Source organism: Pyrus communis, chromosome 13, assembly GCF_041283825.1.
Source record: "Pyrus communis isolate YQ-2024b chromosome 13, ASM4128382v1, whole genome shotgun sequence".
NCBI lineage: Eukaryota > Viridiplantae > Streptophyta > Magnoliopsida > Rosales > Rosaceae > Pyrus > Pyrus communis.
The window spans coordinates 5,589,303-5,613,403 of NC_142577.1; the positions used below are offsets into that span (position 1 = coordinate 5,589,303).

The 24,101-nt window shown below is 37.8% G+C and overlaps 2 pseudogenes across 2 annotated transcripts; both read right to left on the bottom strand.

Annotated features, from left to right (window-relative positions):
* Positions 1–111: 111 nt before the first annotated feature.
* On the bottom strand, positions 112–18,475 carry LOC137737294 (putative ATP-dependent helicase C29A10.10c; annotated as a pseudogene). The gene is made up of 10 exons (XR_015955203.1): positions 18,316–18,475; positions 17,232–17,515; positions 16,433–16,516; positions 15,636–15,685; positions 6,886–7,070; positions 2,664–3,187; positions 1,312–2,451; positions 882–1,206; positions 536–796; positions 112–440 (listed from the first exon to the last, which is right to left on the bottom strand). The product of XR_015955203.1 is annotated as a putative ATP-dependent helicase C29A10.10c (transcript).
* Positions 4,777–6,861, bottom strand: LOC148691651 (putative helicase MAGATAMA 3; annotated as a pseudogene). Its single transcript, XR_015954874.1, has 7 exons — positions 6,855–6,861; positions 6,600–6,748; positions 6,165–6,489; positions 5,782–6,040; positions 5,488–5,694; positions 4,925–5,288; positions 4,777–4,807 (listed from the first exon to the last, which is right to left on the bottom strand). The product of XR_015954874.1 is annotated as a putative helicase MAGATAMA 3 (transcript).
* Positions 18,476–24,101: the final 5,626 nt, after the last annotated feature.

Genomic DNA, 24,101 nt, shown 5'->3' on the forward strand with positions numbered 1-24,101 from the left:
ACACCTTTCGGCTAGCACATGGAGGAGACTTTGTTCTTTGTAGCTGGAAAGAAACAAACAGCTAGCAGCAATATTTTACAACCTGTTTTGATTTGAATTTCCAACAATATGAACCACCTAGTATTAGGTGTGAGGTTTTAGCCTCGGTGTTTTCTAATTATTCACTGCCTTGGCTTTAAGCTCGTCTATTACTACTTGATAATGTCTGTGGCTCTTCTGTTAGACTGAGAGTAGATAACAGTTTTGAAAGGAACTCCGCGGGATCAACTTCCCGGAAACTGCTCGAATCCACAAGGGCAGCTGCCAAAGCCAGAGACAAGTCCTTGTCTTCCTCAGCATTATAGAAACATTTGCGTTTCTTAGCATCAACAATTACCTTCTTCCAAATACTCTCACTCTTAACCAAAGTTGGTTCGTTCCCCAATATCCAAAGACAATGCCTGCGTGTGTATACGTAGACACATAACGTACAACAAATTAAACGACTAAAATTCAGACATCTAATCTACAACAGTATGTATTGTAAGAGGAGTACCTTGCACGTGTTAGCATCACATTCGCTCTCTGACGATTCGAGAGGAATCCCACAGATCCATTCTCATTACATCTGACTCTGGAGATTATTATCACATCCTCTTCGCCACCTTGGAATCCGTCAACCGATCGACACTTAGGGCAAAGTCACTAGTTCCAGAATTTGCACTGTATTTTCTGACTCTCGCTTGAATTGCATCAACCTGAGCTTTGTAGGGTGACATTACTCCGACACTAACTCTCTTCTTTGTGCGAGTGAACTCTGCGATCCAGATATAAAAATTACGCACAGAAGAATCTTCAAGAACTCATAACCATAAAATCTACTGACTTGCAATAAAATGTACCTCTGTATAGGCTTGCAACTATCTCATAGACCACAGCAACCTCAGCCATATTTTTCTGGCTACTCCCGCGATCAAATTCTTCTTTTCCATTAGCTATATTAATAAACGAGTAGCATCCGTACATTTTTCCCTAAAGAAAGCACTTGTCATAGCTTTTTTGATTGACATTCGAACCATCTAGTAACCGGTGGTTGCAAAACTCTCTATTAGGAAATAAACTGATTGAAGGATGCATTCTATACTGGACATTGAGAAGGAGCTTCTCATGTCCCAACTGTACAAGTCTTTCAAACAAACTTCTCCCAAATACAGCCTTCTCCGAGATCTAACAAGTTCATGTACTAAACTGTTAGATAATGTGTGTGTGGGTGTGTGTGTGTGTGTGTACTCAAAAACCTGAAAAACACAGAGGAGAGGACGAAATGAAGACCTTGCTTTTCACCATAGCGGGGAGTTGCCTTTCATCTCCAATGAGAATAGCGTGGCGATGACCAGGGAGTTGCAAAGGAATTAACGATTCACATTCTTTAAGCTGAGCAGCTTCATCGACCATCAAAATTTCTACCGGTTTCATTCCTTTTGTGTACAATTTAGAAGAGCTCGAGATAGTGCAACATATTGAGCAAGCATTTTCCAAGCAAAAATTTCCTATTTCCTTGTCGTCAGTTAAAATAGGAACAGAAAATGCGCAAAGCGACCTCAATAAACAAACACAATATTTTACAACTAATTGCATCCTTTAATTCGAAAACCCAACCTCATCAAATATATATTTGCAAGAGTTGAGCAAATCCAAAGCTGTAATCATGTCCTTGACTACCTCTATTGACATGGAAGAAGTTGGTAAGTGGGTGTACAAATTTACCATACAAATCTTGAGGCACTCACCAATGGAATCAAATTTTTCCTTCACAAACTCTTCAAATGTCATAAGATCATTATCATCGTCACTTGTTGGGTTTCTACCATTGATTAACGACATTATCACTCCCTTCAGCGTCGTCGTCCAAGTATTATCGCCCTCTTCACCCTCATTGTATCTTTTCCTTTTTTCTTTCAAATACAACGCATACTTTTCCTTTGGATCCTGAAGTAAATCAATCATTGATGCTAACCGATGTTTCCATCCACTCAAAGGGGCAAAACACTCGCCCAGAATTTTAGTACGATAATCAAGAAATACATCAACAAGGTCATCATGATCATCCTCTCCTCATTCCCAAATAGAATTATATCCCCAAGCCCGTACTTACCATAATCAAGTGACTGATTTACCAAGCTCAGCACACGTGCTGTTACTTCTAACACGGCAATATTGGTTGGAGCACATGTTAATGTTCTGCACTTCAATTTAACCAGGGCAAAGAGTGACAAACCAACTGTCTTCGTTTTTCCAGTTCCAGGAGGTCCCCATATTAGTTTTATGCTATTACGGTGGTTGCATTTACTTAAACTGATACAATTCAAAACTGCAGCTTTTTGGGAATCATTTAGATCAGAGCACATTGCACGAAATGTAGCAGATAGGTAGCATTTTTCGTTGTCAAAGAAAATTGAACACGAATTCCTACCTTGTAAGAGACAAAGACAAAAGATTAGTGAGGTTAACCATGTGGAGAAAAATATACACACTTTATTGGGGGAATAGACTATTTCTGTTACAGATTTACAAACTAAACATAGCAATCCAATCAGAGTAGGTCATCACATCAGTATTGCAAAAGCATGAAGATGGGTTAGTTCGTCAAAGATGTTAAAGTAGAGATAGAGTCCAGGAAAAATACTTGTGATGAATTGGCTTGCGGTTGCAGCAAGTTTTTAGTTGAACTTGTATTTGCCCCTTTTGAGTTCAAAGCTTTCCATACTCGAACAGTTGTTGTCATGTTCATGAGATAGACCGCAAAAAGTGTATCTGTCTTGCTCTTAATATGCATGTATCTTCCTGTATCGATATGCCTTGAAGAGAGTATTGAGAGATTACTGTCTCTACTTTGATGAACATATGCAATGAGATAGGAAATTCTGGGCCCGTTCAAATGATCAACGCATTTTGGTTTAATATCAATTAAGGCAATAAGATCTCCAACCTGTGGCACATATGTTCCTACACAAGTAACATCATAAAACAAGTCTTTAGGAGGTCCATGATTCTTAGAAGTTTTAACTGTCAGAATTTCGAGAGTCGGGGCCTGCGATAGATTCATCATGCTTGAGAGTAGATCAGCATGTGTTTCCTCAACAAGTGAAGGAATGAAAGATTTCATGTAACTCGTCATGGTAGAAAATGTCTCAGGAATTTTTGTCACCTGCAAGTTGACGAAATGAAACGAAAACTGACGTTGTAATTTTACAATACTACTGACAAGTACATGATCGAATACGAAAGAAATTAGAAGCACCGGACCGTAGACACAGTACAAATTAACCTGATTTCGGTAAAGATGTGCATTGAGAACATCCTCAAGTGACCAAGAGAAAACGATATTGATTAAGGGTCGAGCTGCTGCAACTCCATAATTGCTCAACTTATTACTCTCCTTCTGACGATCCATTACGTACAAACTCATTGATCTTCGGATGATATTCGCAGTGACTTGAGTTTAAGGACTAGTGATGAAGTCAATGGCATCAATTAGCTTAGCTCTCCTTTTTGTTTAAGTATGTACTTAAATATTTTTCTTAGCAATCAAGTTGGGGACAACTTGACCAAGACGCTAGTCTACAGGCTACAGAGAACGAAACAAAACTTTATGATTGAAGTGCTTTTTCTTTTTCTTCTTTTTTAGGGGAAAAGTGCTTTTTCATTTTTAAAATCACAGCTCTATTGGAACTTGGAAGTGAGAAACGAAGTCACTTGAGGTAAACTATCAGACCTGATTAAAAATAAAGACAAAAGATAAATAATAGGAAGAAAATGAGAATAAAATGTATATGCCTAAGACCAAGGAACAATTTCAATCCATACAGGTTGGGATTAGGGGTTTCCGGTTTCAATTTGGATGTGTCCTGAAAAAATGGTATATGGATTTCGAGACTTGGTTGATAGCTTCATCTACATATCTTCATGGCCACCGTGATCAATACATGAATGCTGCTGATTAACATGTTTGAGAATCCTTCTGCTCTGCTGCTACTAGTTCTACTTGTACCACTGGACGACAATCTTGAGTTTCGAATTGGCCATTGTTTTCTGCTCCCAGTACTAGTACATATTGTGTCAAATAATGATTTATATACCAATTAATATTTCACCCGACATTTTAACTTAAGGGCCCGGAGGAGTACTGAAAAATTATGATGAATCAACAAACATGCAACCCAACAGATGCTAATATAATCCGAATCACATATTTCAATAATAATTGTTTAGTTCGTTCTACATCAAGTGATGAAAGATATCAATATAAAATTCTACTCTTTTACATCAGGCAATGACGATGATCTTCACGAATCATATGCTGTGTAATGGCTGCTGCTCTGCTGCACACTGTTCATAAGGTTCAATTGCTTGTCAATTGCCATACACCAAAGTTCGTTTAGGAAAGGAAATGCACTTCAATCTGATGTCGCCGTACATGAAACCTAGGAATGAATAATATGCTTCTTTTAGTCACCAACTATAAATCTTAATTACCACCTTGTCACTCTGCAACTTAACTCGTTCCTAAAGTCAAAAACAGTTAGTACTTAAATTACAACCATCAATGAAACCAAAATGGAGAGTTTTGATTATCATTAATTACATATAGTAATCGGTCATGCTAATATGTGAAGTAAATGGCGCACACACCTGTAAGTTTTAGTTGATGTTTCAGCTGTCCGATCAGTCACTCTGAGTGAAGATAATGGTCTTGAAAGGAACTCGATTGGTCAGCTTCATCGCAACTGCATGAATCTACTGGCCATATATTTGGACAACATTGACCCTGTAGCATTAATCCAGCAACAAAAAGAAGGATTATTTGTGAACAACTCTATACTTTACAACTGAGTTTTTCTTTGCCAAATTCGGAGGAATAAAAAGTTAAAAGGACTATACGTACCCATCAACACATATGTGCTTGCAACGGTTCATCTTATCGACTGTATAGCTCCAAAAACGGTGTCAAGGGACTTTGCAAGTCTCAGAATGTCAGAAAGTGGAAGGATATCCCAAATCTTTATAACCTGGATAAAAACTGAATTCTGCTGGATAACGTCTACACTCCAAATGAGATACAGCAGACTGTTGACTTCATACTTATATAACAGTTGAGCAGAAGTCCCAGCATCAAGTAGAATTTCTTTGTCATTCTGAGATTGGCGCCAACCAAGAGAAAGCCTTTCAAGTGAAGAAATTACTGACTGACAAATCTTCGTGTCTTTAACCTTTGATATGGAATTCTTAAACGCAGTTGAGAACCATACCTATTTACAGAATAAGAGCAATAAATGCTAATACAAACATTAATTCTAAACATCCTTGCTTGGAAATTTTATTTTTTTCCAGAAACTTGTAAGATAAATAGTACTCTATCTGGCTGGGATATTAAACTATGGTAACGCTCGAAAAGCAAAACTGCAGGCATCATAATTAAAAAGAAAAAGTCAAAAGTTGCAGCATTACCTTCCATTTTGCATTTTTGAACAACAAAGAATCTGGATCAAGTGGAATATGTAATTGGTCAAGTTCCAGCAGGGCTTCTGAGCCAACTTCTTATCCTCATTGGCATTAAAAAAACATTCTCGTTTCTTCATGTCAAGAATTAGTTCCTTCCAAATTGAGTTACTGTTAATCAAGATCGATCCGTGCCCCAGTATCCAAAGACAATACCTACAGACACGAGAACGAGTAATTAACTTTTAAACCACCTATTACTCGGACATACTACAACTGAGCTGCACTTCGTCAAAGAAGTACCTTGCACATGTTAAAACCACATTGGCTCGTTGCCTATTGGAGAGGAATCCCACAGAGCCCTTTCTATTAAATCTGACAGTGGATATAATTATCACATCCTCTTCACCTTGGAATCCATCAACAGATCACACACTTATGGAGAAGTCTGAGCCAGCTAAAACATCACTGTATTCTTTGACTCTATCTTGAATTGCATTAACTTGAGCCTTGTAAGGTGATATTACCCCACCACTAACCATCTTTTTGGTTCGAGTGAATTCTGTCGTGAACAAGAAAAAATTAAGACAACTAAAGAGTAGTATACTACAAGAATGTTTCAAGAAGCATATATATATTCCGAGAAAAATTAAGAACATAATCTACTAGCTTACAACAATAATAACCTTTGTAAAGGCTAGAAACTATTTCATGAACCACAGCAACCTCAACCATGTTTTTCTGACTATGCCCCGCGATCAAATTCTTCTTTCCCATTTGCTATAATTATAAATGAGTAGGATCCGTACATTTTTCCATCAAGGAAGCACTTCTTGTAGCTCATTTCATTGAGATTTGGACCATTTAATATCTGATTGTCGTAAAATTCCCTTTTCAGAAACAAGCTGACTGAAGGTGCATCCTATACTGGAAATTGAGCAGGAGCTTCTCGTGTCCTAACACTACAAGTCTGTGGAACAAACTTCTTCCAAATTCAGCCTTCTCAGAGATCTAATAGTTCAATGATCAAATATACTCAGTTGCTAGGATAAAATATTTATATGCTTCTGATTAATAATCTGAAAAACCAAAAGAGCATGTAAGAAGGATAAAACTCAAACCTCGCTTTCAACCAATGTAGGGAGTTGCCGCTCACCTCCTATGAGAATAGCATGGTGAAGACTTGGTAGTCGTAACAGAATTGCTGATTCGCATTCTTTAAGCTGAGCAGCTTCATCAATGACTAACAATTCCAGGGGCACAATTCCGTCTGTATATAGTTTGGCAGAACTTGATGCGGTACAAGTTGATTTTAAACCCTCTAATTAATTCATACTAGTGAAACCCTAAACCCGCCCTAAATATCCATACATAACTAGTCATTCAAAGTGAAAAGTGAAAACAAACCTGGTGTTTGTAAAGATCTCTACTGAGAACATCCCGAAGAGACCGAAAGAAGACCAAATCGATCAAGCTTCTACCGGCAACTCCTTCCTTCTTCACAGTAGTCTCCTCATCACGATCCATTAACTACGTACTTAAGAGTTCTTCTGGTATAAATGATTGTTTCTCGCACTGGCAGCAATTACTATCTGCAAATATATCCAAGCAGGGTGAATATGCATGCAGAATTGCAGATGCAGTACTACTCTCTAGCTACTACCATCTGCAAATTTATAAAGTTTGAGCTCTTGGGTTTCCCATTCCAATTTAAAGGGAGGGAGAGAGACTTTTTTGTAGGAAGAAAACGAAAGGCCACCACCTTATATAATTAAGAGTATTCATGATTCGCATTGCTAACACCAATAGTCAGTCAGTCTAGAGACGTTGCAAGCTTTTAATTTCAGACAACCCAGCGTCCAATGCATTGCTCTAATAACCCTTCTTATTTGGGAGGTCTTTTATGAATCCATATTCAATCCGAGTGGTATGCAACATTAGGTAAATTTACCCAGAAAAAATGAAAATTACAAAGAAAAAAAAACATAGAACAAGGGACGCATCTGTTCTCCTACTCTTCCTCAATGTCAAGGCCTGGTACGCATTCCAAGCTCACATCGAAAACAACCGGACTACTTGGAGCCACCCTTGGTCTTCCCGGAGCCTTCAAAGAAAGCCAAATAAAAGCCTTACTGATCCTGGGATGTAGAGTCGTCGCTTCCCGCCTATTTTCATGGACAAGATCCCTTCATCAAGTCCCTTGATCACCTGTTCTACTCATTTAGATTAAACGATTAATAGCAAACATTCTTTTTCCCTAAGATGCAGTTCAAAAGATGCAGTAAGAAGCCTTGAGACATCACTTCAGTCATACGCAATGAATCGCCAAAAGATTATTTATGCTTTGCTTCTTTAGGGTTTCTTCATTTTATTAATCTTCTTGCTTTCGTGATTGTATAATAACATGCTATCGCAAAACAACATCAAACCTTTCATTCCATTATTTTCTGTGTTAGTGTGTAAATTGTGATATGATATGGCAGTGTTAGTTCTAGCTCATATTGCTAGAATAATTAGTTAAACGTTGATTTTGATGTATCTTCCTTATTTGAGTCTCATAGTGTAAACACGAAAAATTCACATTTATTTCACTGAAATTTCGATGTCTACACATAGGTCTTAAGTAAGTAAGTTGCCATGTGTCTACATCTCATAAGATGTAAGATGAAGGGCTGAGATTGTCCTTAGATGTATTTTGAATACTGCCAAAAGAGTATTACCGTTGGAATGTGATGGAAGATCAGTGTGAATGAATTTATAGAGTCATATTCTCTATTGCTTCTCCCTCTTTCTCTCACTTCATCACCTGCCATTGTTGTACTAGAATTACTCTAAATTCCTGGTGAATCTGTGAAATCATAGCTCACAATGTACTCATTTCTTCCTAATTCTAACATGGCCTCAGAGCCAGGTTCGGTGAAACTCTGGGCGTCGACTCTGTGAGAGTTCATTCTCGCAACATTTCGTTGCAAAGAAATCAGTGAGAGCGAGAGGTCAGATCTTAGTCTAACATGGCTAGGTCTGGCGGAGGGGAGCTTTGCGCTCCGATATTCAACGGAGAGAACTTTGATTTCTGGCAAATTCGAATGAAAATTTTTTTCCGATCTAACAAGATATGGAGCATTGTTGAGACGAGTTTTTCTTCTCCAGCGAAGGCGGAGGGCGAGGTAACAGAGGCAAAGATGAAGTTGTATTGTGAAAATTTGGTCAAGGATGTAAGGGCTCTTCGAATCATTCAAGGAGCTATATCGGATCAAATTTTTCCACGCATTGCAACTCTGGAAATTGCGAAGGCAGTTGGGATATTCTAAAGCAAGAGTTCTTAGGATCTGTGAAATTACAAGGTCTTCATCGTGATTTTGAGTATACTCGTATGGGTGAAGGTGAATCTCTAACTGCATATCTGGCTAGGTTGTTTGATTTGATAAATTAGATGAAAAGTTATGGTGAAGATCTTAGTAATCAAAGAATTGTGCAAAAGCTGTTGATCAGTTTACCTAAATCATATGATAGTATAACTTATGTTATTGAAAATACTAAAGATATTGATGTGATTGATGCACAAGATGTGGTTGTCATATTGAAAGGGTATGAACTGAGATTAACTAGACATGGAGAAAGCAGTACTGTGCTTGCATTTGCTAGTCTAGAAATTTCATCTAAGAATAGTAAATTTGGTAATCAAAATACCAATGCTGGTGGAACAAAATCTCAGAAGAATTTCAAGTCCATAGGAAAACTGTGGAATAACAAGATCACTCCAGGTGTAAGGAATGAGACTACTAACACAGGTGGTGTGTGAAGATATTGTGATAGGCTACTATGGAGAGTGTGGGGCGAAAGGGAAAATTAAATGTCACAAGTGTGGGAAACTTGGTCATATCACCAGGGTATGCAATCTGAATAAGAATGTTCAACAAGGGAACTTTGCAAACAAAGTGGAAGAACCTGGAAATCTTTTCCTGGTTAAGCAAACAACTGAGGTGAAAGTTGTGAGTGATATATGGTATATAGACAGTGGGTGTAGTAACCATATGACCTCCAGAGAAGATCTACTTGTGGATATTGACATAAGTGTTAGAGCAAAAGTGCAAGTTGGCACAGAGGTTCTTGTTGATGTGAAGGCCAAAGAAACTCTTGTTATTAACATTAAGAAGGGGAGAGAGATATATAAGTGATAGGAGCATATTTATGCAACTTTGTTAGCCTATTTCCTTGCATTTACTCAGTTAGTTTATATTTATTAGAGTGTTTTAAGCTATTTTCGTGTGTTTGTAGGTTCAAATGACAAAAGTGGCAAGAAAATGCAATTTGGAGCATTTTAGAGCAGTTTTGGACTGGAATGGATAGTTTGCATATGGAGTACAAGGAATGGACGTTTTTGGTGCTTAAAAGGTGCTAGGAATGTGCAAGGAATCAGGAAGAATTAATTAAGGCTTGAAATCAGCTGAAAACAAGGAGACCTTATCCAATCTTATTTTATCCAAACCTTATCCAAACTAAACTTATCTTATCAAATCCTAATCTTGTCTTACCTTATCTCCAGCTGCAAGGGGGATTCCTTATCATATTAAACCGCCTCTTATCTGATTTCTAGGAGTCCTAAAACAATGCTAAGAACTAATCCTTTTCCTCCACAAACAATGCCTTGTATCTGCCCTATAAAATGCACACCTTTGCCGCATAATTGAGAGGAGAGCCTAAGAGAGAATCTCAGAGAAAAATACAAAGAGTGCTGCAACAAGGAAGGAAGGAGAAGAAGAAGCTTGGTGCCGTGACCTGCAATTTGCCATTAGAGTGCTGGAGCGTTTCTAGGTGTATTCTATCCTTAGTTTTAGTCCAATGTTTGTTTTAATTTGGTTTTCAATTATAATGAACATGTGGAACTAATTTCTTTTTAGCTAGGGGTGAATTCGAAGCCATGGACATATGTTTTATATGAATTGATTTCATTCAATTATTGTTTCGTAAAACATGAATGTGATTTACTTATCTGTTTGATTGATAACTCATTCTTGTATGTTGATTAAGGATACATACTTAGTTTGCATGCATGAATTTGATGCTAAAATATAAGGGAATTTCACCTAATCGTTATGAACTTATATTTATAAGTAGTGGAGGTTGCTAGTCACAATCGTGTTAAGTAAATCCATGGCAGAAGTATCATGCAGTTCATAGTTACGAATGCCTTGTCAATGCTTATGATTTTCATAGAACTTAATGATCTTTGATATATATCTCTATCATGCAGTTCATATAAGGAACTTGATAAGAATAATTTGATTGCGTCGCTGAGTCCAATTCAATGAATTTAGGAAAATCTGATGGTTAATTTGTGCAGTTCACGGTTAACTTAGGGCATTGCCATTCATGATTTATTAGAATAATAATTGGAAATCGATTTGTATGCATATGGTTCATGTGTGGAGATGAACCCTCTAACTAGCCATTCACCCATTAAAACACTCAATTTCGTCCAAAGTTGTTTAGAGTCTTTAAATTTGTTTGCTTTTACTTTAAATTGGTCAAAAACCACTTCCCTTTTTAGATTTCGTGTCTTTTAGTTAGAATCTGTTTAAATTGGTTTCTTTTTAGTGTTTTGAGTCAATATAAGTTAGAATTCATCCATACAAATTGTTTTGAGTCAATTTGTTTGTTTTGTATAGTTTTGAGTAGTTTGAGTCAGTCTTGAGTCATAAGAGTTTAGTTAAGTGTAGTTGAGTCTAATTTGAGTAGATTAGCAGTCCCTCTTAATCTCCGGCCTAGAACGATCCCTATTTATCCATACTACAACTATCAAAAAGAGGGTTTAATTTGTGTGCTAGTTTATATCACATCAATAAAGGAAGTCATGTTAGTACCTGGACTCGCAAAGAACTTACTCAGTGTTGGACAGATGATTGAACATGGGTATTTTCTTGTGTTTGGTGACTATAAGGTGGATATCTTTGATGACAGGACATTGACAAACTTAGTGGTCAGTGTGAAACAAAAGGGGAACATGTGTTTTCCATTAGTCTTCAAATCTAATGATCAATTGGTGTTGAAGGCTAGTGTACATTAGTGTGCTACAATGTGGCATAGAAGACTTGGACGCCTTAATTATACGAGTTTGAAGCAGTTGCAGGAGTATGATATGGTTCTTGGATTATCTGTGATGCATGAAAATGAAGGTGTGTCTCAAGGATGTGCATTGGGAAAGAATCACAGGGAGTCTTTTCCAAAAGAATCGACTTGGAGAGCAAAGATGCCACTATAGTTAATACACTCAGATGTGTGTGGTCCTATGCAAACACCTACAATGAGTGGAAACAGATACTTTATTACATTCATTGATGACTACTCGAGAATGTGCTGGATCTATTTTTTGAGACACAAGTCAGAAGTCTTCCATGTGTTCAAGAAGTTCAAGTCTATGGTAAAGCTTCAAAGTGGCTATTTTATGAAGAAATTGAGAACAGATAGGGGTGGAGAATTCAATTCTAGTGAATTTGAAAAGTTCTGTGAATCTTTGGGATTAGAGAGGTAGCTCACTGTTGCATATTCTCCCCAACAGAATGGAGTTGTAGAGAGGAAGAACATAACTGTAGTGGAAACGGCAAAATGCATGCTACATGAGAAAGGGCTTCCCTATAATCTCTGGGGTGAAGCAGTGAATACATCTGTATATTTACTAAACAGATGTCCAATGTTACACCTTTTGAGAAATTCAGTGGAAGAAAACCTGGAATTAAGCACCTGAGAGTGTTTGGCTCAGTGTGTTACTCCCTCATTCCAGGAAATCTGAGACACAAATTAGAAGAAACCAATGTCATTGGCATTTTCATAGGATATGGCACTTGTGAGAAAGGATACAAAGTGCTTAATCCTGAAACATAGAAGGTGATACTCTCAAGGGATGTGATCTTTGATGAGAATGGCAAATGGGATTGGGAGAAACATAAAGTCAAGGAAGTGTGTATTCCATTTTCTGTGCATGAATCTCTGGAAATGACAGAAGTTGATGAAGGTTCAGATTCCATGGAACAAGCTATATCTGGAGATTCTCAGATTCAAATTGAAGACTGTCCAACTATAGCTCTTAGTGAATCAAGCTGTTAAATTACTACACCTCAGTTTGATGATACTCCACTGAGAAATAGAAATTTGAGTGAGATTTATAAGAGATGTCATGTTTGAATCATTGAACCAGAGTGCTACACTGAAGCTGCACAAGATGAAGCATGGAAGACGAAATTGGGATGATTGAGCAAAATCAGACTTGGGAATTGGTAAGAAGACCATCTGATAAGCCTGTGATTGGGGTGGGTGTACAAAACAAAACTCAACCTAGATGGCTCAATTCAAAAGAACAAAGCTAGGCTTGTTGCAAAAGGTTATGCACAAAAGCCTGGAATAGACTATAATGAAACCTTTGCACCTGTGCAAGGTTGGACACAATAAGAACTTTAATTACATTGGCTGCAAATTACAAGTGGAAGCTATTTCAACTGGATGTGAAATCAGCTTTCTTAAATGGTGTGTTAGAGGAGGAGGAGGTATATGTAGATCAGCCAAATGGATTCATTGTGAAATGAGAGGAGGATAAGGTCTACTAACTACACAAAGCCTTGTATGGTTTAAAGCAAACACCTAGGGCTTGGTATGGAGAGATAGATTTATACTTTGCACAATGTGGTTTCAAAAGGAGTATTAGTGAGGCAACACTGTACAACAAATTCAGAGGAGACTCAGAGATGATTATTGTGTCTATTTATGTTGATGACATAATATACACTAGAAGCTCTCAAGAATTGATGGATGAATTCAAATCTGATATGATGCATAGATATGAGATGACTGATCTGGGGCTTCTACATCATTTTCTTGGTATGGGAGTAATGCAAACTAAAGAATGCATTTTCATACACCAAAGAAAATATGCCTCAGCTTTGTTAAAGAAGTTTGGACTCCAGGATTGTGAACCTGTGAGCACTCCACTTGTGCCAAATGATAAATTGAAGAAAGAAGATGAAGGTGGAGCTGCAGATGAAGCACAATATAGAAAAATTGTAGGCTGTTTGTTGTATCTAACAGCAACTAGACCTGACATAATGTATGATGCTTGTTTGTGAGCAAGGTTCATGCACTGTCCTACTAACAAGCATTATGGGATAGCAAAGAGAGTTCTAAGATATGTTCAAGGGACTCTTGATTTTGGCTTGGAGTACAAGAAAGGTCAAGGAGCAATTTTGATAGGATTCTGTGACAGTGATTAGAGTGGTTCAGAAGAGGATATGAAGAGCACATTTAGGTATGCTTTTACCTTTGGCAATGGGGTTTTCTCTTGGGCCTCAGTTAAACAACAATGTGTTGCCTTATTCACAGCCGAATCATAGTATATAAGTGCATCTAAGGCAACATCATAGGCTACTTGGCTAAGATTTGTTCTAGAGGACTTTGGTGAAGTGCAATCTGTTGCAACACCAATGAACTGTGACAATACCTTAGCCATAGCTATTACCAAGAATCCTATCTTTCATCAAAAAACCAAGCACATAAACAGAAGGTACCATTTCATAAAGAAGGCATTGCAGCAAGGAGTAATTGATTTGGTTCACTGTCTTGCAAAGGAGCAAGTTGCAGATATCTTCACAAAGGCATTGGCAACGAAGCAATTTACTTATCTCAAAAAACTTCTTGGAGTGAAGTCAGTTCACAATTTAAAGGGGGCTGTTAGTGTGTAAATTGTGATCTGATATGGCAGTGTTAGTTCTAGCACATATTGCTAGAATAATTAGTTAAATGTTGATTTTGGTGTATCTTCCTCATTTGAGTCTCATAGGTCTTAAGTAAGTAAGTTGCCATGTGTCTACATCTCATAGGATGTAAGATGAAGGGCTGAGATTGTCCTTGATATATTTTGAATACTGCCAAAAGAGTATAACCGTTGGAATGTGACGGAAGATCAGTGTGAATGAATTTACAGAGTCATATTCTCTATTGCTTCTCTCTCTTTCTCTCTCACTTCATCACCTGCCATTGTACTGGAATTAGTCTAAAATCCTTGTGAATCTGTGAAGTCATAGCTCACAGTGTATTCATTTCTTCCTAATTCTAACATTCTGGGAAAACCATATAAGTCATATTTGGGTCACGTTAATTGTTTCACGATGAAGACTCGATGCTAAGTATACTGAATTGGAAATCTACCCACAAACATACCACAAAATCATTAATCCGAATTACACTTCTCTAGTGACAAGGTGAAGGTGATGGAAACAAATATCATGAACAGAAAATAAATGCTAGGAGACATTCATAGATCTTACCTGACCAGAGCCAACACGAAATATGTAAACTTGTCCCTTCTCCAATGAACCGTACAATTGAAGAAAGAGTAAAGGAGTGATGAGTCTAAGCCCCATCAAAACTTGCCAAGCACAAGACGGTGTGGAGAGAAATAAAAATGTAGGACAGACTATCTATAAACTTACAAATTACCACCATGAAGTTTTACTCATGCACCTTATTGAACCTTTTATAAATACCTGGAAGTAGCATGCAAAGTTATGCAATGTGGTTTTACACTAGTTAGCCTACACCCAATAACAACCAGTAATCAGCACCGTGAAACCCTAAACCCTAAGGCTACTGTGATTTGATCCGAAGGAGAAGACCCCCGGTTTTGTCTTTCTCCCCAATGGTGCATATGTGTAGAGAGATTGGAAATGCGGATCATTTGTTTCTTCACCGTCCAATAGCATTGTAGTGGTGGTTGAGTCTGTTTAGGGAAGTTGATTTGAGTTGGGTAATACTTTTGGTGATGGTAAGATGGCAAGAAGTATTATGGAGTAGTAGTCTGCTCCATAAACTCGGATTTCGGGGATATGGGCTGGAGGTTTTATGGGACAGACTCAGATTTTGGTCTTCAATTTTTTAAAGCAAAGGCACAGATTGCCGTTCACAAACCTGAAAGAGAGGACCAACACATCCTGAAAGAGGGTTCCAATGTTCTATTCGTTGATTCAGATACTTAGAAGACAACGTCCACAGTGGTTGAATATATTTTAGTCTTCATAAAATTATGTTTCTTACCAAAAGATCATCTAATCTACAGGAAACCTTTTTCTTTTCTATTTTCCACTTGTATCATGATATAACAACATGCTTACCTGTCAAATATTTGTCCAGATGGAACCATGGCTACATAATTTGCCGCTACCTGTCAACCCAGAAATTATGCAAACAGCGCCAATGCAATAAGAGTCAGAAACACAAAAAACAAATGTCCGTAAATCGACAGGTCGATATAGCACAATCCTAGCCCCTCTCTCTCTCTCTGATATAACCACCTATAATTTCTATCTGTGTTGCCTAGTATCTACCTTGTTTCACAATCAATTTGTCAAAAATTTCATATTGGCTAATTAACCTGCCAAATAAATAAGTCATGTAATTTGAGTTATACTATACGGGAGGATGGGGAAAGAGTTCAATTCTACAAATCTTAGAAACATGACGCTAGGTTCAACCAAGCAAACCACATCTGAAGATTAAGAAAGTATATGGAAAAAAATGCTTAATTTCTGCAAGGAGATTCCGAAAATTTAAATATAAATTGTTTAAACTTGTAAGAGCTAAGAGAGGACTATGTACCCAACATATATGGGTGCAGAAGAAAGAACTACCTGTGACTCTATAAAGGACTGTAAGAAGTCTATAGACAAGAAATGGAGATTCACAAAAAAAGCAGAGAATGAGGGGGCCAGATACAATATCAGATAAGAAGATTTATTCAAATTTTATTAATAATCAAGTGTGTGTTCATAACACAAACCAAATATGAGAATCAATCAATCAACATAATCAAGAAACCCATAATAGTCAAACGCTTGAAGAAAAATCCCATCTTTCTAAATTGCAGTGAAAGCTAGTTCCCACAAGCTAGGGTGATTTAAATCTTACACACCTGAAAACCGACTGGTGGACTGGGGCCTTGACCAACTTTGAAATCCTTGTACTACAAACCAGACTCTGTAGTTACCATAGGTACCTTCAACAAAGTGAAAAATTCAAACATCATTTACCAGTACGGTTGATAGTCCATATCAACAGAAGGCATTTGCCACTGACAGAAAGTCACTGAACTCCCAAAAGAAAGGAATCTGTATGATCATTTTAATAAGAAACAATCCAGTCCTTACCAAATGAAGGCCACGGTGTGCATTCATATGAGCTGTTATAAAGCTGTGCAAGTATTTGTCAAGCTTAAGATGGCTCCTGCGGGAAGCTTTGCGAAGACCTCACTTCAACTCAATTTTTTTTTAACTTGGACTCTATTTATTGACATGGTTGATTGTTTTAGGGCGTATAATCATCATTTAGAGCTTAAAATTTAGATTTCTAATCTTTGATTGGTTAATAGTTTAGAGGCTAATACCTATCTATTTTGAACCTAAAGCTAATGCCTGGAAAATATTATTTAAAGCTGATTCTAAAAGACCTAAATAGAACCATTCTTTGGGCAAACTACAAAAAAAGACTTTCCTCTTAAAATGTATTCGTTAATTCCAGTTTAAGCAAATTTTAAAGACTCGAAAGTTCAATCCAGATATTATTTTCTAAACTTTATATTTTTAGGGACTTAGAGAATAAATCTAGATCTGTGAAATCCCAGTTATAGCGCTTGCTAGAACTTTGAAGCGAATAAGTAATAACTGAACTCCCATAACAGATAGAATGCAGATAAGGGATCAATTCAATCTCACCATACATTTTCAAGCTCCTTCTCGCAAGAATTATCACATAGTCGAGGCTTCTCTTCTCAGACCAGCTCGCTCAGCTTCAAATGTGCCTGTCACAAGGCTGGAAACTCCAAAAAGCAACCCAATCATCTCTCTTCTTTTGATCACGTTTAACTTATCCTTACATCCTCTTGACCTTGTAGCCTTTATAGTAACTTCTGAATTAGAACATCGTATGAGCATCCCTTGAACTTTGTCGCAAGAAACACCTTGGCAATTTGCAGACATTCTTTCTCCAGAAGATGAACCTAACTTATAGGAAAAGCAGTAGAACTAAAGCTGTGATATAGCATATTGGTAGAACCTAAAAGAGAAGCAGCATATCTAATCTTGGATTGGTTCACATGCCATTTAAAACATCTTTCGATGTTGCATTTTTTTACACATTAATTTCTAGGTCAGGACAGCCGACAGGGTTATCACGTTAGGCCTCGTTTTGATCTCTGGGATTAAATTGAAATGGATAACTCACTACATTCTCGATTAGTGTCAACATTTTCCTTTCTCCCTCCAAACAGAGGGAAAATGTTGCTGTCCCGAACTTAGGGGTTGTATCGAAAAAAACAGAAGATCCTTGGATCTTTGAAATGAATCACAATGGACCTATTTCAAATTATTATATTTAAACAACAATGACTGACCCAAATAGCCAAGTCCAAGAACACTACACCCCGAAAGTGGGTGAGAGCTATTCCTAATTCTACACCCTAATCCTAATGTTGCCGTTTATTTTAAGAAATTGAAAGGAACAAATAGAATCTTCAAAACAATCAGAAGACAGAAAAAACAAATAACAGACAATTATTGTAAATAATTAAGTTCAGAGCATAAGATTATGAACCCACGTGTAGATTTCAACAAACAGATAATAGAGGTCATTTGTCATGCACAAGAATCCATATAAAACAGAAAAAAAGAAAATTCGAAAGGCAGATTTCCTTCTGAGCTTTCTACTTTTTAACGTGCACATTGAGATTGATAAGAAGATGGTAAACTAATGCAAGGATAATAAATAAAGAAAAAAAATATGAAGATTAAAAGTGATTACCGAGTGGAAGGAGCAGAGTTGAGGAAGACGAAGCCATGCTTAAGTGAGAGCAGTTTGTAACGTCCACAAACGGATAACCAAACCTTGGTGTTTGTATAAATAGAGTCTGTCCAGTGACTCCTCGGTGACTATTCTGCGGCTTTCTGATGTTGCCACATTAGATTATTCATTTTTTTAAGACAAAATGTTGTAAATATTGTTTTGTTAAAGTTTTAATTTTTTATTTATTTTACACTATAAGGTTTTGAAATTGTGTCACATCCTGGCCCGGGGGGACCACTTCCCGGGCCCGCTCCACCACCGTAGCACGATATTTTCCGCTTTGGGCCCCGACCACGCCCTCACGGTTTTGTTTCTGGGAACTCACACGAGAACTTCCCGATGGGTCACCCATCCTGGGAATGCTCTCGCGTTCTTCTCGCTTAACTTCGGAGTTCCTACGGAACCCGAAGCCAGTGAGCTCCCAAAAGGCCTCGTGCAAGGTAGGGATGGGAATATACATATAAGGATCACTCCCTTGGGCGATGTGGGATGTCACAAATTGTGTCAATTATGTTTTGATTGGATTGATTGTTGGTGTTAGATGTATCCCATGGAAGTTAATCATTTTATAAATTTGGGAATACATAGATATAACGGGTATCACACTCGAATTTCAACCAAAAGTTACCGAACTAACACCGATCAAAATTGAAATTGAACAATATTGAAAGTTTCGATAACCAAATTTTTGACAACCAAACATTTTAGTATCGGAATTGGTAGCCACTCCTTGTAGATTCGGTTATATATGTACTAGAATTAATGGTAGTCGTAGCATTCGACTAAGATTAAATCTCAATTCTTCGTTGAATACCCTCCCCCTAAGTGTAATTACTCTCACAGTCTCTCTCTCTCATCACTCAGCACATAGACAGATAACAAAGAAACTAATAGAAATAGAGACGAATGTATGACATTGAAATGAAATAACAACTAAATATATGAGATTGAAATGTTTAAAAGATGTTGTATGAGGTTTCAAATGCACCCAAACGAGATGGGTAAAATGTAATTTACCCAATAAGAAAAGTAGATACTTGTATTTGTAGCTTAGTAGGAAAAAAGCTCTACTGCCTTCCCAATAATTACTATAAGCTAAAGTTGAGGTGGGTTTGAACTGTAGCTTAGCTACAGTGACATGAAGACCCTTGATTTTACTTTATTTACACCACTGCCATCAAATCTGTAACTAGATTGGGGTTTGGACTGCTTGCGTTCTTTTCGTGGGCTTCGTTGGTTGTTTGGTAAAAGTTCGGCCTTCAGTCCAGCCCTCAATGAGTTAATGACAACTCTACCCATCGAAGGTTAAAATCTGACAGTGGGAATGATGTGTTAGACCAAACCCAACCCTAGGCTATTTGCCAAATTTCCCCGCTTATTCCCTCCCCCCCCCCACCCCAAACCCAACATAACCCAAGCCAAATCTTTGGGCTAAAAGCCAAATGCCAAACCAAGGCCAAAGACCTCCCCCCCAAAGAAATAGCCTAGAAACGTGTGGACTCTCCCTTTCCTAGCCCACTATGGGCCCCATCATGCGCCCAACTAGCCCCACGAGGGCTGAGCCCTTCAACGCCCGACAGGGTGGGACCCGCTGTCAGGGCCTGTGTCAACCACCATCCAATGACTCTTTTTATCATCCAACGGCTTGGCTTTTTGGACCGTTGGTTGGTCCAACGGTCCAGATTGAAATTTTTTTTTTCAAAAAATGTAATTTTAAAATACATTGTATCCAACGGCTGAGATTGAACATAATCAAATCTAAAGGTTAAAAAAAAGATCTAACGGCCCAAATTTAAATCCAATGGCTAAAATAATTAAAAAATTTTATTTAACTCAAAGTTGACCAAAAAATTCTATAAATACCTATGTATTTGTTCAAACATCCACACAAAACTCAATTTTCTCCTACAATTCTTCCAAATTTTCTTTCTACCATTTCTTTCCATTTGCAAATTGTTCAACATGGCAAGAGAGCATATTAGAGGTTATAATTGGACTTGTGAGGAAGATGTTGCTTTATGCTTGTCATGGGTTTCTGTTAGCGAGTCAGTAATACTCGTCAGTTGAGTCTGCAGGGCACCCATTAGCTAGCATCCGAAATGCAGGTATGAGCTTCTGATAAGGTGATAGACTTTGTCGACTGCATCTATCTTCCTTGCAAAGTAGTGGTCATGATTGACAACTGTGTTCAAGATGCTTTCAAAAAGCTCTCTCCTCATCTGAAACTGCCTTCGAAAATCATGAGTAGGAATCTCGGACGCTCAAGAAAATAATCTTTCATCATTTGGTCATGACACTCTTTTCTATCACGTTGCACAAACAAATGCCCGTGATAGAACCGTGATAGCTAGATTCGACATGGTACTCATATTGCATAAGCAAGTTTGCAAATTCAACTTCTGCGTTGATGATTTCTGCATCCTCAATGTCAAGGCTTGCTTGGTATTGTGCTATCTGCATTGCTCTGCTACGCCTTCTTCTATAAACCATTGATGAGATAATGAGGAGTTTTAGGAAACATAAACACTTTGAAAATTGAAAGATTGGTGAATATAGAGGATGATTGAAGGTTGAAAGATTGTGTGATCAACTGATATTCAACCTATGTTTATATAGAGGATGAGTGAAGGTTATGTGATTCATGTGTGTAGGTTTATGTTTCATGCATTTCATGTATGTCTTTTGTATGTGTTTCGTGTGTGTCATGTGTTTCACATGTGTTCTGTGTGTGCTTCATTTCTATCATGTGTTTTGTATGTCCTTCACTTGTGTATGTGCTTTCGCATGTGTTTTGTATGTGCTTCAACATATATACATATCTAATTTCAGACATATTATAATAGATTGACTAACAAATCAAAATTCCAAGTTTAAACTAAATTAAACATAGCTTGGAATAAGAATGCAAATTAATGGTGCCCAAAAATACAACCAATTCACCAATGATGAAGGTGCAATAAAACTTGAATCTCCCCCAAACTTTTGAACCTCAACAACAACAAGGGTAAACCTCGAAAACAGAGTTAGTCAAGGGAAAACCCGGTTTGGGGCTAAAAGGGATTTGAGATTTAAGCCCCCCCTATGCACTTTGCTTCCAGGGACCTCACCTATCTCCACCAACCCACAACTCGCTCAATTTCAAACCCTCTTGAGCAAATCATGAAGCCCCAAATCTTAGACCATGTATTCAAACTTCAAGTTTCTGAAATCAAGCTTTTGAAATCAAAGATTCAAGCTTCAACCGGTCCCCCTCCATCTTTAAACCCTGACCGCAGACCTTTATTCTCAACCTCACCACTGACTATCTCAAACCCAAAACCCAAACCTATGTTAGGCAACCTGCATCCTCATCAAAACCTAGAAACAATTTATCCCACCTCACGGTGACCCCCTCTGCACTTTCAAACCTAAAACCACAACAAGCTTTGAACAGACGCATTGTTCACCATCCACCACTAAATTTACAAACCAAAAGCACAACCCAACCTTTAAACCTTCATCCACCAGCTTCAACCTTCAAACCTTCCCAGCCGCATTATCACACACAAGCTTCACCCTCAGCTCACCTGCGAACCCATCACTGACCCACTTGTGAGTTCACAGCCACCTACGATGCCACCTAAAGGTTCACCGTAGGCCTCCAAACAAAACGAGATGGCCTGGTCGTGGGGGGCAAGGTCAAAAAGGGTGGAGGACGGGGTTGAGGGCAATCGAAGGGATGACGAATGGGTGAAGTCGAAGGGGTGTGGGACGACGTGTCTAGAAAGGACAACCGTGAATTTTGTTTTAGTATTTCCAGGAAATTGTGGAAGAAGGCACAGGCAAAGCATAGAGGGTAAGGGTTTCAAACAAAGGCTAGGCCTCGGGCCATTTTCACCAAAGGCCGGGTTTTCTTTGATTTTTTTTTTCCTTGGGCCTGGAGGTACTTAATGAGGCAGTAGGCCTCCTCTCCCTTGGGCCTAGGCAATTTATATATATATATATATATATATAATAAAATAAAAAAAGACTTAAAGTGAAGCCCTTCTGCCTAGGCTTACAAGACTTTGGACCTCAAAACTTAAAAGAAAAGTCTTGAATGAAGGAGTGAACAATATTAAAAAGTTTCATTACCATGAAAAATTGGCAATGAGTAAGACACCTCATTCGGTAACTCTCCTCAATCGGAGACTTGGGGGACTCTTACTATATGTTACTACACCTCAATACTCAGAAGTTTCGCGATTACTCAAGGACTTGGATTTGTCAAGTCCTTAACTAAGAAGGTTTCCTCACTCGGGAACTTAGAGGAGCACTGTTTGTACCATACTTGACCAGTCCCGAAACTACCAAGCACCGGGTTCGTGCTGAGGCACCCAGGTCGAAGCACAAAAGTTTCCTTCCAACTAGGAGGCCAATCATAGCGCGACACATGTCAACATCAGAATAAAGCTCATAGAGTCCCACATCATCCACGGACAAAAGCTAAAGACTTTCCTCAACTATAAAATGAGACCATTCTCCTGCAATTAATCCCTAATGTCATTATTGTACTTAAACTAATCATTAGAACTCACTAATGATGATTATGCTTGAACCTATTTATTGTGTAAACCCTTCATTATTAATGAGAATCCTCTACTCCTTGGATGTAGCCAAACTTAGGGTGAACTACATACATCTTGTGTCTACTTCCCTATTTCTATTTCTTTACATATGATCCTCACTAAGTGACCGGAGCAACCAACCGAAGGTCACAAACTTGACACTTTACGTTGTTCCAAAGTCTCTCAATTTGTGCATCAACAAGGTGAAACACCCAACTAGATTTAGAGAAAAATATGTTAGTTTCTCAATTTTGGGAAAGCTGTAGGGAACGTATAAAGTCGTTTTGGCCTAAATTTAGATTTATGAAAGAATTTAGGAAAGAGTTGGTGAAGCTAACACATAAATGAACCAACGATGCACGTTTTAGATAAAGTTGAAAAAAAAAAAAAAAGAAAGATAACTTGGCCAATTGGACCTATTTTAAGTATGTTCTGAAAGTACTCAGGCATAATCCTTCATTTAACCTGCATGACAATCATAAAGATGAATGAGTGCAAAAGAGTGTCATCCTACATTAAGTGCTTTAATGAATGTTGTTGATAAGTAGACTCTCTCAACGAACTAGAAATAATTTAGAAAAAAATTGCAACTTACATATTTAACAAAATGAGTAACCTTTTGGCAATACATGAACTCAACTTATATGTTCAGAAAAATTCATAAAAATTTGCAATTAACCTATATGTATTATTTACCCATAAAAAATTAATTGATGTATTTTCTTTGTCAGTATGGATTTTTAAGATTCTAAGCAATATTGCTCTTGAAGGACAAAATGACATTTGAAGTGACTACTCCAGGACCCCTCGCATCAAGAGCGCATGATAGGAGCATATTTATGCTACTTAGTTATGTTGTTTCCTTGCATTTAGTTAGCTAATTACTACTTATTATAGTGTTTTAAGCTATTTTCGTGTGTTTGTAGGTCCTAATGGCAAAGTTGGCAAGAAAGTGCATTTTGGAGCCATTTGGAGCAGTTTTGGGCATCAATTGGATAGCTTATGAATGGAGCAAGATGGATGGATGAATTTGAAGACCAAAGGTGTCTAGGAATGTGCTTAAGAGTTGGAGAAGCAAAATTGGAAGTTTTGAAGATAAGGAATCAACTACAAAGAAGGAACCTTATCCTATCTTATCCAAAACATTATCCAAACAAA